Genomic DNA, 18,164 nt, shown 5'->3' on the forward strand with positions numbered 1-18,164 from the left:
CTCATTGTAATCTGTTGCACAGCCTCTGTTCAAAACACTTCACTCTCACTAATAAATACACAACTCAATGGATCGATGCCTTTGCCATCTCTATGCATTCACACTCCAAATCTAACTGCAGAATCTTTAACTGAGCCAGTCCAAATTAATGTATTGATTTGCATTCTGGTACTTGTAGTCCTAGGTTTATCATGAAGAAAAATAGAGGTTAAAAAAAAGGTCCAAGTCTGTCACTACCCTACAGTGAGCTAGACCACCCAGCGCCAGAGAGCAAACCTCGTTCACCCCGAGGCATTATGGGAGTTGTAGTCCTGCTGCTCTAGCTATAGCGAACTCAAACATGCTGTGGCAACGCCACCGCGTCCCATTCGGGAAATGCTCATTCAGTCCTGGTGCAACTTTTCATTCTGGGCCTTGTAGTTACAGGTTATAATGGGGATATGTGGGACTACAAGTCTCAGAATGCAAATTTAACCAGAACGGAACTGGCATCCCCCGGAACCTAACATGTATGGAACTCCCTCCCAACATCAGACCCAGTGGTTATCGTGGGCAGGTAATCCCCTCCCCCCAATCCCACATAACCCCAAAAGCTGGAAGACAATACATTGGGGAAAGCAAGTGCATAGGGTGTCTGAACCCCCATTTCCCGCCCTCGCCCCACTTCCCCAGCCAGCTCCAAAGTTATTCTGCTGACAAAAGGAAGTCGCCGGCGCCGCTGAGTCAGCAGAGCCTGGCCCTGAAACAAATGCCAGGGACCCGTGCAGGAAAGCGGAGAGAAACGTGTTGCCTTACCTGGCTCCTGGCTGTCCCGGTGGCGAGGCAGGAGTGGAGAGGGGTGCGTGCGTGCGCCCCCACCCCGCACGCACAGCGCCGCGCACGCCCCCTGCAGCAGGGCACAGAAGGGGGAGGCTGTTCCCGGATATTTTCCCTCCCTAGTGTGTCATGGAAGGTACCAAGCCGCCGACCGCCTCTCTTTCCCGGGCAGGGCGGGCCTGGCACCTGCCTGCTGTGCCAGAGAATCTGGGAGGGGCCCGTCTTTGTTTCCTGGCCTCCCCTACGAGGGTGGGGACACCACCACCACCTCCTCCTTCTTCAAACTAAAGGCCAACTCGGCTGGAAACTTTGCATTTCCACTTGCTGATGGTATGTGCCAGGAACACACTGCAGTTGTGAGGACGTCCCGTGCACTGTGTGGCTGCGATCGATCGCTGGAGATGCACCCTGCCTGGCACCACTTCCCCTCGCGCTACTTTTTCGGTGTTCGGTTGCCAAGGCGATTATGGGGGATAAGCAAAAACACACGCCAAACTCCGCGAGGCGGGCGTGCATTCACAACGACCCACCCACAAAACCGGCTGCAGCCAGTACACGCCCTCCTGGCAGAGCTGTCAAGTTCTTCAAAACCGCGAGTACAATATGCCAAGCGTTCCTATAATCCCTCGCCGCTTTGCATTCTGGTACTCGTAGTTTCAGTTTTCTTAACACACAGTGTTATCATCTATGCTTCTGAGCATAGGCTCATAACTAGGCTTGTGGAATGATGAGTAGGTCATCATGTGGAAATCGGAGTTCTACTATTGACTGTTGGGCTTGTCAGTGAGCAAAGGTGTTGATGGGGCGTGGGGCTGTCCCAGTGTTTCTCCCTTATACTTGTATCCTGTGTTTCCCCTACAATCCTAATGTCTGATGGAAGAGCTGGACCTGGACATTAAAGACCCATTATAACTTACCTTGAGTACCAGGAACATTCCTTCCTACACACTGCAAATACCAGAATTAAAAGCGCCAGATTGCCTGGCATAGTATGGTGTGGCAGAACATGACACATCCATGCGATCGTAGAACATGACACATGCATGCGAGCGACCATTACCCCTTCCATTCGATTGATGCTAGTCCAGTCTTGGTTTTCTAGTTGCCTTCTGGGACGTGTAGTCATGGATTTCATCGTTATAAACCCAGAAATACAATTTATAGAAGGCACAATTAAAAGCAGGACTGGACTCGGTCGTTCGAATGGAATGGATAACGGTGATATGCATACTAACTTATAATAGTGTAGCTTACCAAAGCACATGTGTGGATGTTTGGTTTGCCTTTCAAGAAAAGCAGGTTTACACAGATGCCGCGTACTGCATGGGGTCAAATAAGGGCACAAAAAGAAAATAAGGGAATGGTGAGCGTTTTTTAAAATATGTTTTAGTTTATTGATCTATTCCAAGCGGGCACAGATTTAGGTGGCTAAACAGGACCCTTTGGGTAGGCTATTAGAAGCAAATTCCGCTATCAGTGCTTACCGCCCAAACATTAACACGTTTTAGACTCTTGGTTGCGGGTGGGAGCCATGGGGCATAGTGTTGCACTCCAAGAGTGAACTCAACAATAAAGTTAAAACAGGCACAGTTCGGAGATGTACATCCTTTGCTTTTTTGAGGAAACCTGACTCAACGAAGGCCATACTCCTCTTGGGAAACCCAAACAGCAAACTATAGCAGTCCAAAATAACGGAATGTCCAATCAAGGGTCAATAAAATATATATAATTTAATTGAACAGACGATATACAATAACTAAATCGGAATAAATGATAACAATGGAAAATGTGTAGTACAAAATGTAAGTTTGAAATGCTATGGAAATCGTTACCCCTCAAAAACATATTCTTTTTCCATGTGTTTAATACAAATTGGGGGTTGAAAAAGCCTCCTGACATGTCCCGCCCGCCCACTTTTACTTTTCGGCACACTATAGCCCTCATGTAAGGTACTTTCGGCCCTCTGTCAAAATGAGTTGTGCACCCCTGTTTTAGAGTCTCGTCAGAGACAATGAGTTATTCAAATGAGCCATCACTAATCTGAAATCCCGGCTTCCCCATGTAACTGGTGTGTGATCCTGCTCAAATCAGGTGAGCTCAGTAGACCGCCTCTGCCAAAATTAGACCTCCCCGACAGTGAATCAGTTCACACTGGAAGCTGCACACCCAGGGCAACACTGCATATTGTGATATCAATGATAATAGCTAATACAGTGACCACTCTTCTACTGCACTTCACGACTAGGTTTGCCCGTTTGGTTTACTCCTGACCTTTTAACGTAATTTATCACCAGTTAATGCCCTAGAGCAGTGGTCTTGAAATGACATCTAGGGGGACTCAGCAGGAATATTTTTACTCGAGGGGGTCGGGGCCTCGGCATAAAACAGTTTTGAATACAACTGCCCTGGAGTGTCAAAGATTAATGGCACTCACTATGTTAACGCGCATCGTCACCAACGGAGTTGGTCCCCAGGCGCTCGGGCGGATCTGCAAACGAGAAGGTGGGATGGGTTAGTAGGTGAAGAGGGAGTAGGATAGTGAGAGGAGTGGAGTTCTGTTGGCATCTTCAACTCGGGAATACACCGGGTGCTGAGCTTTGGTGCGAGTATCGGATCGATGTCAGTCCTCGTGTGCTGTTGGTGCGTCCTATGCGTTGTTCCGGTATTGTGTTGTCAATGCATGTGCAAGCTGAGGGCTTGCATACCTGTTGCGATACAAATCGTACAACCGTCCCTGCACCCTCTCTCCGAAAGCAAACCGTGAGGTATGGGCCGTTTTGAATTAATCATAATCACTGGCATTACTCTGGGCAAGCTTGTATATAAAACATAAAACAAAAGAAAAAATGTTCTTCTTCATTTTTTTTAGCCCATCTGCGCTGTTACAGAGCAGGCGGGCAGCTATATGCAAATAAGACCTGCTCCTACAAGCAATGGGAACTGTGCAGCCTTAACTGCTAGGCCCCGCCCCCTGCATGGAAACAGTCATCCCCAGAAATGTCAGCTTCTCTTTCATTGGTGCTTCCAACCCTCACACCTTCAGCAAGTACTGCTTTTGTTTCCAGCCGAACATTGCATGCTGGGACTTGTACTTCTACACATGTAATTTGATTTGGCACACGGCTGCATCTAAAGAGGCACGTTGCCCTCATAATTGCCAACATGACCCATTCCAATCTGTAGGTGCGTGTCCAGTCCTGTTTTTTTCTTTGCATTCTGGGACTTGTAGTCTAAGTTTTATAATGGGGAAAAGTGGCACTACAAGACCCCGATTGGAATGGGTCATGTTGTCAAGTAGGTGGCACTAGGTTGAAGCTGTATTCAATTTTGTACTAAGACACAATGACAAAATAAAAAAAGCGGGCAGAGATAGCGATACATGGTCCATGGCAGCAGAAGGACAAGTAAGTGGCGTTCATCCAACAGGAAAGGGTTATTCCGAGGGGTGTCCATCGAAAGTCCCTGGTGCATAGAAGCAGGGGCAGGAAGAACGAAAAAAAAAACACTCGAGGAAAGGAGGGAGCGTCCAGGTACAGGGGCGGTCACTGCATCCAACTCCAGAATAATGACAAAACAACTACACATCCCAAAATGCAAGGCGATGGTGGCTGAAAAAGCCAGTCCTGCTGATCTGAACTTGATTGACAAGTGACAGAGTCTCCTAAAAGAGGGTATCCTGGTTGCATTTCACAGACGCCATGAGTTACCAGGGTGGGTAAAACAGATGTGTATGCTTAAGGTAGGTAAGAGAGTCTGTTGAAGTCTATGGAGGAGAATGCTATGATTACATACCAGTAATCTTCATTGCTCCTAGTCCCGCTCTTACTCGTCACAGTACGTACCTCTGAGGCCCCATCTCTGACCCAGGAACCCTTCTTCTCTTCCTTTTCTTTTGCTCTATAAAACCCCCACCTTATCCCCAAGCCCCAGTTCACAATAACCAGGCTGGACAAGGGACCAACCGGTAGGGAGGGAGAGGAGGGTCGTCGGTACTGTGGCGAGGAATACAAAGACTAGGAGTAATGAAGATTACCAGCATGTAATCATAGCATTATGCCCATGTCCCTCTTCCTTGTCCCAGTACTTGCCTCTGAGGTGTACCAAAGCATAGCTAACCAGGAGAGGTACCAATGAGACACAGAGAGACAGAAGCGCTGTAAAACAGAAACACAGCACGCAAAACCCTCAGAGAAGCAATATGCCAACAGACAACACCCCGGGACGGGAACCAGTGGCAGAAAGATACTACCGAGGCCATCCGTACAGCCCCAGATGCTCCAAACAGAACAAGCGGGCAACCAGAATGACGGAACACCACCGGCAGAGAAAGGAAACCAACCACCACAGCCCGCCGCTTGGCCCGCCGAACATGACCGGCCAGCCAAGCAACCTCGTCAGGCGACCGAGATCCCGGAGAGGAAAACTCTGGAGAACCAGAACCAGGGACGAGTGAAACAAGACCACCAACGGCAAAACACAGGAATACAGCGCAAAACTACAGAACCAGGGAGAATCCGCCTAAAAGGGAGGGCGACTCAACAAAGCCCCCTCACACCCCTCGATGCCGAGGCCAGTGAGGCAAAGAGATCCAAAGATATAACACCCAAACCTACCACAGAACACTGCAACGTACCTAGACTGACAGAAGCAGAATCTGGGACGAGGAGAAACACCAACCGAGGTGAACCGCCCAATGACACCCAGCCCACAGACACGTGCAGACACCAGGAGCAACACCTCCCAGACAGCCAACCGAGAGGCCCTGGCACACAGGGACCAGAGCCCCAACGCCAGGGAACATAAGCTAAGGAAGATGAGTCGTCCACCCTGATCACCACCGCCCGACCCTTCAGTGATACAGCGAAAAACAACAGGGCTTTGTGAGTGAAACACAAGCCAACCAGGCGGGCGAACCATGAAGCACTGCATGCCCCCACAACCCAGCACCAGAACGAGCACCCAGTGAGGCACCCCACCCCCGCCTGCCCGCATCACGAGGTCCACGAGAGTCTAATGCTGGACTCGCAACCACCACAGCAGAACCTCCACCAGAGACCGGGGCAGGGCGCCACACGCCAGGGAAGCCGTGAACCAAAGGGCCAGAAGGCAGGAGGCCCACAGGACCAACAAAAACACAGGAGGCCACGTGCCGCGGCAGGGTAAACAACAGGCGAGCAGGAACCCACAGCAGCCAGAGAACCCTGAAAAGAACAAAACGAAGCTGATGGATCCACTCCAGAGGCAATAAGACCCACCCCACCCTGGTGCAAAACCGGGCTCCACGGAACACAGACCCAGAGAGGGAGCCAGGTAGAACTCTCGCCAGTGGAACCCAACCCAGCAGACAAACAGAGCCCAGCAACCCAGACGTAGATGTGACATGACTGATCACTGCCGGGCCTCCACGACAAGGCAGGCAAACAGACAGTTAAGCCTGCAGCACCTGTTATTCCCAGGCAATCTCCCATCCAGGTACTATCCATGCCCTACACTTCTCAGTTTCCGAGATCAGGCGCATTCAGTGTGGTGTGGCCATAAGCCGCAACCCCAAGCAGAAGGAGGTGAGCCACCAGGGAAGCACAAAGCAACCCGAAACGGAGGACGCGTAACCAAATAGCCAAAACCCCATTGCAAAAAGGAAGAATTAGACCGGGGAGGGGAGCAGCGCCACATGGTAAAAAGAGCTCTGGAGATCCAGGGACGCCAACCAAACCCCCGACCGAAACAGAGGGAGAATGTCACGCAGAGACACAAACCAACAAACAGGGGAAACCAATACAAGGACACACGGTTCCCGCCTGCAAACACACACAGGAGTGAAGCAATTGCAGACAGCTGCGAGCCCTGAGAGACACAGACAGCAGTGAAACAACAGCCACTGTGCAGCACCAAACAGGAGGCGGTGTAACCAAGGTACATCCCCGGGATCCCGATCTGAGCCCCGGCACATATATGCACAGACTCAGACAGTTCGGCAACAACAGCAATAAATCATATACAGCAGTCGACACACAACAACAGGGTGCACTGGCCAGATACAGCACACGCAGCATCGGCACCCCGTCATGCATGAAACCTGACGACCCATGGAGACTACAGAGCTAAACAAGCATGTGAAATCACAGTAAGATGTGAGGCATCTGTAAAATGCACACCCACCATGTCCAGTGCATTCAACAACCAAAGTAGCCAGTGGGAGATGCAGCGTGTACCCGCAATGCGCAGGCCCTGTGGGGGAACAATCATGGGTGTTGGCAGCAGCGGGCCAGGAGCAGTGTGTCCGAAGAGACAAGGAGCGCCAGAAATCAACTGGGCCTGGCACATATGTCATTACAAAACAAGGCCACAACGGCACATCCAGCAGACACACACATGGACTATGGGCCCTGAGGCCAACGAGAGACCACCAGAGCAGAGAAGCAACAGCCGCACGTACGTATGTCGCGAGAGACACAGCCATTAATCGTGCAATCGCTACCGCATATGCCAGATGGTGTCGCAGGGATAAAATCCAGCAAAGCAAGCACTAAGAAGGGTGCCGTTGCAAGCCACCATAACCGCACCCCAAATACAAACGATGTAAAAACCGCATGGTCCAGCCGTACAAGCATTGCATAGACAACAGTCCAACGCAAGCAGCAGAACTGCAAGCTTGCATCCCCAGGACAAGTACAGCAACTGCGGGTGCGAAGACCGCAAATGGACTTCCATCGTGCAAGTAGGCCAACATCTAGCTTAGAAGCCGGAAAACAGGCCCATCACAGTCAGCAGTTGGGAAGGCCTGGACACGATAGAACAGGTACTGCACAGCCAGTAGTAGTATAAGAAACCCTCCAGCCAAAACGGAGACAGCTTGTGAAGCACCAGTGCAGAGTTGCCACCAAAGGAGAAACCAACCGGGACCTCAGCATGTATGGCAGTGGTGCAAGCGGGTACTCAAAGTCCTGGTAACCGCCGCCCACACAGCAGAACCACAGGCATGTGATTCTGGGACCAACACCAGCGAAGTAGGACGGTTGAGTTCCATCAGCACCTCTGCCAATATCCCTGTACTGAATGCGAAACAAACGTTCCCAACATGTGGGAACTCCCGTCCCGTGAACACTCTCAATGGCCGTGGTCATGCATAAGTGTAGCAGACAATCTTACAAACGTCTGAAACAATAAAGTATTTGTAATGAAAACAAGTTAGCATTTGAGAAAGAAATATTTCCAACAGGTTCCTTTGTTCTTCACAGATGCTACTTCAATCGGAAACGCAACGTGTTTCGAGCTGGTGTGCTCTTCATCAGGGGTTCTAGTATGTTAAGTTTTACTGTAATTTGACAGAAAAATCATCCATGAATTACACATCTTTACAATAAAAGATCAAAAGCATCTAAAGCTTGATAAACCACTTTACAGGTAAAAAGCACCAGAAATGTTCTGGTCTTATGTGAATCAAACAGGCAGTGTCCAGTCAAAGTTTCGAATACATAGTTTCGAAATACAATACTTTCGAAACAAAAGGATCGAAAAAAAAATGTTTTTTTTTTTTAAATTAGTTTTTTGGGGGGGTTTCGTATAGGAGAAATGAGTGGTTTTTCCCCAATAATCCGGGGCTGGGGGTACCCGCCACACAAAAAAAAAAAGTGTATTCAAATTTTCTTTTTTTCTCGATCCTTTTGTTTCAAAAGTATTGCATTTCGAAACTATGTATTCGAAACTTTGACTATAAACCAAACGGGCATGATCCAGATCTGTTCATCAATTGTACCCAGTATTCTAAAAAGCAAAAAGAACAAAGACCCAACACCAGCTAACGTCATCATAACATCATTTGGTTAAGGGATTGGACCATGTGGTCTAATTTTTCTAGTCCAGAAGGTTTGCCACTATATTTAGGGAGTATTGTGTTTTTTTACAGATATTTCCTTAACAACTGCAAATGGAGTTTGACCGAGTCCCACACCCACCTACCCCTTTCTTCCCCTTGCTCAGGAGATTGCCATGTTAGCGGTAAGACACAGGGCCTCATTCCGAGGTTGGAGGTAAGGGGTTAATGGCGCCGGTCAATGTGCTGGAGCCGTCAACCCCTTACCGTCCCAATACGAGTCTGCTCGCGGGACCAGTGTGCTAACAACAGGCCCGTTATTAACAGGCCCGTTGTTAGCTCCCTCCCCATTCCCAATGAGCCCTGTGGGGGCTCGAATGGGGATGGGTTCCTTGAATGAGGAATTATCGGGCCCTCCAAGGTCGGAATGGCCCGGTAATTCCTCATTCAAGGAACCCGGACCCGGTACCCGTTAAGGGGGTAGCCATGCTGCAAATAGCAGCATGGTTACCTCCTACCTCAGAATGAGGCACAGTAGTTTCCTATATTTGACTTTCCCAATGAGCCATATACACAACTAGCACAGATATCGCATGAGTCCTTCTTTGAATACCGAGACTAGAATGGATTTCTGCCTGGCAGCGCCATCAGCTGGCAGATTCCATGTACTGCAGCAGGACTCACTGTTGTAAGGAAGAAAAATGCCACAGGACCAGTCACACAGATCCCCGCCAGTGTCAGGAGCAGCATTTATTGCCGGAGGAGGTGAGTACCCCTCAGAGGGCCTTGGCATTAAGTGCCGGCTGATGAATTTGTTCATTGGAGGGGTGTAAAGGATTCCCTCAAATTTGTGCAATCGACCGCGCGTCGTGAGGGTGCCCCAACCAATCAAGGAGGGTATTTGTATTAATTGATTTATAAAACGCTTTCATGAAAGCCCTGAAAATTGAGAAAATGGTAAACCATTGACAATAAGAGACTCAAGAGATGAATTGATAATGGGGAGAGAGAAGATAAGCCTGAAGGGTAGCGTGGAACGAGGAAAGGGTGGGTAAGGGTCACTTGCTCTTGGCGCCCACTGGCCTGTGCTATCACAGGCCTGCACTTATTTATTGACGGTTGACCACTCTCACCAAGTGATCTCTGCCTGTCGTGCATGGGATTCTGGTATCCGTTCTCATCCTCCTCGCTCCTCCTCCCGTAGGGTTGTGTTTTTTCATCACCATTTGTCAGCACTGTTCTTTCGGCATTGGCGGTTACCCTGGCGATGAGCGGCTGCCGTCTCACGGGTTGGACCAAACCACCCTGCGCGGGGCGCCCACATGACCATGTCAGCTGGTACACGTAACAAGTGGCATCTTGCGCGGAAATACAAATAGCGTCCTGACCCGTTCTCGGGTGCTTCTGATTGAATTCATTTCTACAGTAGCGCTACTCTACCTCTGACTCTTTGATCTCTCTACTACCAAATACCACCTTGCTTTTTTGACCCGTCTTTACCTCCTGATTCTGTCCTCGGGTTTGACAGCACATTGACAGACTTTTGGCTTCCCTTTGGACTACCGCCTGTGTGCTGATTTTGTCCTCGCTTTTGCCAGCACGATTTTGTTCTCGGATTGCTAAAACGTTGACAACTCGGCTTCCCATCGGATTGCTTTTCTTCATCTCAGAGCCTCGTGGTTCGAGATCCGGCTGCTCCGCCAGGCTTCACCTTCGCGGGGCCAGCTGCGCTGTTCATCTCATCGGTACAGAAGGACGCACAGAATCTCGATGTTCGGCCAGGTAATTCCCCCCCAGTACCAAGTGTTTAGCTCTCTCCTCCATATGTGACAGCTCAAATCCTACTACCTGTGTCGGTGTCCTCATTTACTTGTGGTTCCTTGTTTACGAGTGCACTTGGGACACGCTGCAGTTACGCAGTGCACCAAGCCGGCTCTAGAGCGACCCTCGTTCCGACCGGGTTAGCTTCCTATACTAACCTCCCCTTTTTTTTATTTGTACTTGTCGTTGTTTCCCATTTCCCTCCTCCCTCATCCGGGACGCCCTGAACTACTTATCCCAGTACTATCACGACATCTGGTGAGGGGATTTTTGTTTTATCTTCAGTATATAATAGGGACTCCACGCCCAGGGGCTTGATTGTTCATTTCTTAAACCCTAGGCACTAGGAAATTGCATACCTGGTCACTTACCATGACTCCTGTTTTTCTTTCTTACAAGCCGATCAAAACAGGTTAATAGCCATACCAAAGAGTTATCTTCTGGTTTACTGTTGGTTGTTACTAAACCTGTCTTCTTTCTTTCCTTACAGCTTGGGTCCTTAAGCGGTGTTGCTAGTCGCTCTTTCGCTTGATCAATCTCTCTGTCTGGTCTTATTGGGCTACAGCATAGGGGTATATCGGGAGGGAGAGTTCCCTCGAGCGAGGAGGCCTGGGTTTAGGAATAACCCAGGCTCTTCAATCAAATTGAAAAGGTCGGGAAGAAGGTTGATCTGTGTTGGGGTCCATCTCCCGGATAGTCGGTGAGTGACACTGCCAGTCACATAACAGTTTTCAACTTACTGGCCAGCACTTCCCTCCTTGTTACTCCTAGCACTTACCCCCCGCCCTCACCCCTCTCTCTGCACTTGTACGCTCTGAATGCTCACGAGGCCTAGTAGGCCCGCCTCTCTCTTTCATTGTTAGATGTGCTTTTCATTCTAATGTTCCCTCCCTGTTGCCCTGTGGGCGCTTTGAAATAAATACTGTTTACTTGATGTAAGAGCGTCTTACAAATGATCAATAAATAAATATATTATATTAATAAGCATCACATAGAGAAAGGTGATGATTTGGTGCAAGTAAAGAGAAAGAATAAAAATAGGGGTTCACACAGGGAGACTATACAAGAGAATACAAGAAAACGTGTTTAAGAGCGTAAGGAGCATGCAGGAATGTAGAGGTGAAAGAAAAGCAGGGCGGGGCCAGACCGGGAATACTTCTGCTATGTTATGTTATATACATTTATAAAGTGCGCAAACACTGAATGCAACTTGGCGCTAAAATCTGAAAATACCACGGAGGAAATGGAAGAGCAGAACGGATTCAAAGGGAAGCCAGGAAATAGAATGACGTGAAGAGAAAAGACAAAAAAAGTACGGACACGAGTAGAAAAGCAGAGCAAATGTCCAGGCATGAAGTTTATAATGTGGACTAACAGTACTAATGGACATATCACCATTAGCAAGAGATGAAGTTTGCAATATGGATTATTAATATCAGTGGACATATTACCACTACCAAGAAAACTGGAAATTAAAAGAATTGGAACAGAAGCCTTGTGATTATATGCAAATATTGGCTTCTATTGATGAATTATCTTAGAATGATAGAAATTAATGGTATGAATTGAGCATGAATGAATGAAAGGGAAGTATTAATAATGTTTTAAGGAATCATTTTTTGTACTTTTTTTATTGAATAACAATGAAAATAAAATGTTTGACTAGGATTGCAGCTTCTATCTCCTTCCCTAATTATCTCTTCGAATCCATTGGGCACCACTTCTGTTTAATATACAGTCATGAAACAACAGCAGAGAAATAAGAAATGTTGATGCTTGAAAGGAGAGAAATTGACATGCTTTCCGAGTATCACAGTTGAAATTGGCAACAACGAGAGATATTAAGAGATTTGAACATCAAACGAGAGAGAGCGAGAGACAGAGAGAGAGAGCGGAGTCAAATAGGACTCCAAATTTCCGCGCGGACTGGAGAAGGGGTTGCAGGATGGTGGAAGAAGAGAAGAAGTGGACACAGCAGTGAGAAATACAATTTAAGTTTTAGAAGAGTTTAAGTGGAGAAAATGGGAATGCGTCCAGGATTGTATGGTGAGCAGACACGCAGTGATGGTAGAATGGAAAGGGTCAGGAAAAGGAAGTATCAAGAGAGACCAGAGGAATTAACCATAGAAGCAAGAGGGGGGTGTAAAAGGAAAAAAAAAAGAGGACCAAGGATCAAAACTTGTGGAACACCAAGTCGCAAAGGAAAGGCTGAGGCCATGAAATGGACAAAGAGCGAGCAGAGAGGGACGACTGAAACCACTTAAGAAAAAAAACAGAAAAGGCAAAGGCAGAGAGAGTAGACCGAAGTGGGGGGTGATAAACATTGTCAAAAGCTGCTGACGAATCAAGGCGAATCGGAATGGAAGAATGTTTAGAATGGCGGGCAGAGAGAATGGAGTTGGTTATGGAAAGAAGAGCTATTTCTGTGGAGTGAAGAGGACGAAAGCCAGATTGAAACAGAGAAAGAAGAGAGTGATGGTTGAGATAAGTAGAGACTGGAGTATAGTCTACACTTTCTAGGATTTCACATACATATGGAACAAGTGAATTTGGTTTATAATTGGCCGGAATGGATGGATCAAGAGAAGGCTTCTTTAAGATTGATAAAATGACAGCATGCTTGAAATCAGTGGGAAATATTAAGATAGAAAGAGAAATATGAAAAATAGTGGTAAGAAAGGGGATGAAGTGATGAAAGACCTTGGGAATAATAGAAGAAGGAACAGAAACATGAGGAGACGGATAACCATGAGAGACGAATTGAGCAGTGTTGGCATCAGAAAGAATAGAAAAGGAAAAAGAGTAGAAGAGACGGATAGCGGGAGAGAAGGCAGCATGTCACGAGAAACAGTAGAAGGAGGACTAGATGAGTGCAGATTCGATCAGTAAAGAAAAGGGCAAAAATCAGTGGGCCTCATTATAATGTTGGCGTTCCGGAAATAAAGGTGCTGGTAGCAACATAACAACACCGTTTCCGGACAGCCAAAAACCATGAGCCTCCTGCTAAGGGCACGGTACTCCCGGCAGGCCTAACCTGCTGAAGTTTCAGGCCCCTACCGGCAGGCTTTTCACTGAAGCAAAGGTATAATTGCTAACAGTGCCGGTGCTTCATGATTCCCATTCCCCTAGGAGCCCGGCAATGGTGAGGAAGAAGGATCAGGTGAAGTAGGAGCGAGAATGCGATTCAAGAGCTGAACGCAATGCCGAAGCAGGGAGAGAGAAAGAGAACGATCAGAATAGCATTGTTGTTTTTGCAGTAAACGAGGTACGATCCTAATCTTGCAATTTTGACTAATGCCTTTCAGCTGTGAAAAGAAGACTGAAGGGATAAGAGATAAGGAGTTGTGGACGTCTATACGGGGGACGCAAAGGTTGAGCAGGAGGGAGAAAATGAAGAGGGGAGTCTAGACCAGAATTAAGAAAAGACCCCTCTGAGTCAATTGAGAGAGAGGAGACCTCAGTGAGAGAGTGGACGGAATTGGATGCAGTGTTAAGAAAGCTGCGAATATCCAAGGATTGAAAATTGTGACAAGAAAATGTATCAGACAGCTGTTGGGGATGTGGTCACTTTTGTGGCACTATGGAACACATGCTAAGGGAGTGTCACAGGGTGAGGAATTTCTGGTCGGATGTGACAAGTATGATGAACAAGGTTGTCAATGCAGATTTGGAATTTGACTTTGAATCTCTAATACTGGGGGAATCCAACATGAAGGACGACTTAGGGAAACATCAGATTACATGGATTTTACGTGGGGCTATGATGGCGAAAAAACTGATCCTGAGAAATTGGAAATCAGTTGTTCACCCGACGTTGAACATGTGGATGGAGGAGATGTATCGCATAAGCAATATTGAAAATGTGATATATTCTGTGAATTTGGTAAGGATGTATTTTTGATAAAATATGGAAGGCCTTTTTGGATAAGGGTTAGTCAGTCTTTGGAGCTTCCTGTGTCGAGTTTACCTGTATTCAGATAAGTAGACATGCATGTTTCAATTTACTCATTATAATGTTCATGTCTTTTGCTTCTTGGTTTGTTGCTATGCCAAAGTTTTCTAGAAGGTTGTTTTCAGGTCAATGTTATGAATTGCTATTGCTTTTTGACTTTTGCATCACACCTTTTCTGCCCCCTTTTATTTATTATTATTATTATTTTTATTATTATTATTGTTTTAAATATATAAAAAAAATTTTTATTGCATTTTATTATAAAAAAACATTTCTCAATATATTTTTCATTATTATTGTATGGATAATTGTCTATTGTATCTCTTTGTTACACTGATTTCTTCTGTTAATATTTAATGCATTGGTTTAAAAAAATGTATCAGGTGAACAGGGAATAATAGGGGGTGCGACGAGGAGAAAGAAAATAAAATCAGTAAGAGATCTGAAGCAAAAAGGGAGTAGCAGAAATAGACAAATCAATTGGACGTGAAGAGAAGATTAAGTCAAGGAAGAATGAGAGGGTGGGGAGAACATTATTGTGGACTTTGATCAGAATGGAGAAGAAGCATGCATGGTAGAGAAGTTGCCAAGAAGGAAGAATGGGTAATCAAGAGGGAGAAGATAAGACAATAAAGTGCCAGAAGGATGCGAGAGAACCAGGGGGACGATAGACGATCAGGAAGGCATAGGAGTAGGGATTAAACGTCACAGCAAAGCAATATTCAAAGGAGAGGAAGGAGGGGCATAAGGAATAGGCAGAGTGAAGCAGAAGGCTTGCTCGGCTGCCTGTACCTGTGACGCGAGTAGGTAAGCCAGGCAGGAGTAGTAGTAATGGAAGAGGAGGATCAAGGCTCATACATAGAAAATAAAGATTGGGTCAAAAAATGTGGGCAAAATTATAGAAGCAGGCATTTAGAAAGCCTATTGAAGCAAAAGTGAGATCGACGAGGAAGGACCAGAAAGACATTTATCAAAATATCGGTCAAAATTGTATTTTAGAGCACACTTTTTGTAGAAAAGTGGGTAAAAAGCCATACAATATACTGTCAATTTCGGAGGGTATCACATGAAGAAAATCCAGTAGATCCCAGGTTACGAACCGAACACAGGAACACTTTACAGCACATTTCGATGATGTCTTGTCATATAAGTATTTTCCCACAGAGTAAGAAGCCATGTTCGTGCTGGCTGTGTCTATATGCACCAGTATTCCCATGTTAGTACATTCGCTTTAGCTTTGGTCTTAATGCCTTGGCCCATTAAGAAAGCACGTCTTTTCTATTTTTTATTTTTTATCGATATAGCTGATAAAATCAACTTTACAACATAATTCAATCATTAAAACAAATCAAAAACTTTCAGATAATATTATATCCCACAATAAAAAGAAAAACAATCAACATCAGCATCAACATAAACAGCCCTATCAATTGTCAATAAGCTATACATTAGAATGTAAAAAAGAATAAAAAAAAGAGAAGAATAAACGCAAGATTAACTGTGGTTTTCCTGTAACTGACAGGCATTAATCTCATGGAATTTTAGCTCATGTAAGAAGGTGCCACAGAAACAGCTACTCGCCTTCACACGTACTAGGTGTGTCTAGTTACAGAGAGTGCTACCTATCACGTCAATTAATTAATAGCGACAGAACCAATAGAGATATACATCTTTTAATTTATGAATACAAAACACCCAATAAGATTCATGTTAAAAGAAAAAGACAAAAATGCATTTTGTTTGTTCAGAACATCACACAAAAAACATATAGTGAAAGTCAATATTTTCAACCAAAAACAATTTCTTTGAACTTCACACAATCATCATGTAATGGTGGTGTTGTGGGGTTAGTAAGAATGTGATGTGAGCATCTTATTATTTCATGAAACCTCAAGTTACAATAAACTTGTCCTTGACTGTATCGACACCAAGAAGTGTGTTTCTGGGTCTTAGCAATGTTTGTCGAACAGAAAAACACTTGGTAGCCAGTTTGAAATTGCTATAAGATGTGTGCTAGACCCGTCTTCAGGACTTTGTATGGAAATGCCCGAGATTAGATGTCAAAGGTAGTTCAATGGTTGACGCCCTTCACATATGGCAATCTTTCAGTTGCTTGGTTGACGTGTGTGGCCTCCAATGAGGTGTGAATGTGGACGAAATTCAATTGTCCAGGCTGTAGATCTTCACAATTATTGAAACTGCCGGCGAATGGCAGACTCGACAGACACAGACTGCACAGACTGCTGCTTTCCAACTCGACCAACTCCGCCCCGCGATCCTGGAGAATTTTATATGGATAGCTCTGCTTTGTGGAAACAGAGGAAATGGAGAAAGCACTGGAGCAGACTGCACAGACAGGGGTGGACTGGGAACTAAAAGAGGCCCTGGAAATACTTACTTGGGACCAAAAGAGGCCCTGGAAATTATTTTCAAAGTGGCCCCACATGATACATTTTCAGCAAGCACAATGCTTTTCCTATGCGAAAATTAGGAAATGCCACACAAAAGAGGCCCAGGGTGCAGAGGCCCACCGGGAAATCTCCAGAGTTCCCTATAGGCCAGTCCACCCATGTGCACAGACTGCTGCTTACCAACTCAACCAACTCCGCTGTGAGTTGGTAAGCAGCAGTCTGTGCAGTCTGCTCCATTGAACTACCTTTGACATCTAATCTCGGGCATTTCCAAGTTTCTGAAGTACGGACTCCGTACAACTTTACTATTGACTCAAAGTGGACCCTACGTTGATTGACCAATGTCATACATTCAGTTAGAGGATGCCTTGAGTTTTCTTCAGTACTTTTTTGCTGGCAAAATCGAAAAGAACTTCATAGCTTCTTTAAGAATTTTCTGCCGCACTAGAATCTGTCTGGTAGGCCACAGATTTTGCCTGAAACGCAAAAATTCCTATATGTGGGATATAGATGGAGCTTTAATCAAATATGCTTCAGGGATGCTATGTTTTTTCCTAGAAAATAAGTGTACATCAAAGTTACAATATTTTGAACATTCTTCATTAGTGCTTTCCCAATCAAAGGCAAATAATCTAGTTTTGACCTGTGTCAGGTTTTGAAGGAGAGTCATTAAAGAGACGTCAACCCATACCAACGCCTGAATCACTTGAGATCGCCATTTGGTGATAAAGGCATTGGTTGATGTGAAGACATGATCCGCCATAGTACCCAGAACAGAGCATGTGTGATAAGCCAAAAGGCATTTTCTGAACAATGCCACCATTTGCCAGATATATCACATGAAAAGAGATATTAACCCAAGTTTGTTTTGTATGAAGGGGAGTGGAGTGCAGGAAGGAAGATTAAGTACCCCGTGCCAATATTTGCCCTCCAAAGTGGACCAGAATCTTTTCTCCAATATAGGTCTAGTTTCAGCTGCATAAAGCAGTATTGGTGTTGTTTTTTGATGATAGTATATCAAAGCAGGGTCAACAGTAAACTTACCATATTTGCGTAAGATAATCTTGGTCTGTTGTATGGCCTTAGTGACTTTATGAGATAACAATTGACCATACAGAAGCACACCTCCATAACTTACTATTTGCACCCCTAAGCAAGAATAGGTTTGTACTACTTTTAATCTAGCCCCCATGAGAGTCCAAACGCCATACTTACAGCCGTATTATCTAGATGGATTAAACAGCATGACCTTCGTCTTCTCAAGATTAATAGCCAAGTGATTCACGTGGGTATACACTGCAAGAGCATCCAAGACTCTCTGAAGCCCTTTTGGAGTCTTAGCCATTAAGAC

General features: G+C 45.8%; 1 protein-coding gene across 3 annotated transcripts in view; it reads right to left on the bottom strand.

Annotated features, from left to right (window-relative positions):
• Positions 1-1,310, bottom strand: part of PLD2 (phospholipase D2) — a 730,967-nt gene extending 729,657 nt beyond the window's left edge. For 2 of the 3 annotated variants that reach the window (XM_069644072.1, XM_069644080.1), the window contains exon 1: positions 796-1,309. The gene's annotated coding sequence lies outside the window, so the exon portion shown is untranslated. Of the gene's footprint in view, positions 1-795 lie in introns of all 3 variants that reach the window. The other variant, XM_069644098.1, reaches the window with a different exon arrangement.
• Between the last annotated feature and the right edge of the window lie 16,854 nt (positions 1,311-18,164).

This window comes from Ambystoma mexicanum, chromosome 1p (genome assembly GCF_040938575.1).
Source record: "Ambystoma mexicanum isolate Mex_15411 chromosome 1p, UKY_AmexF1_1, whole genome shotgun sequence".
Lineage (NCBI taxonomy): Eukaryota > Metazoa > Chordata > Amphibia > Caudata > Ambystomatidae > Ambystoma > Ambystoma mexicanum.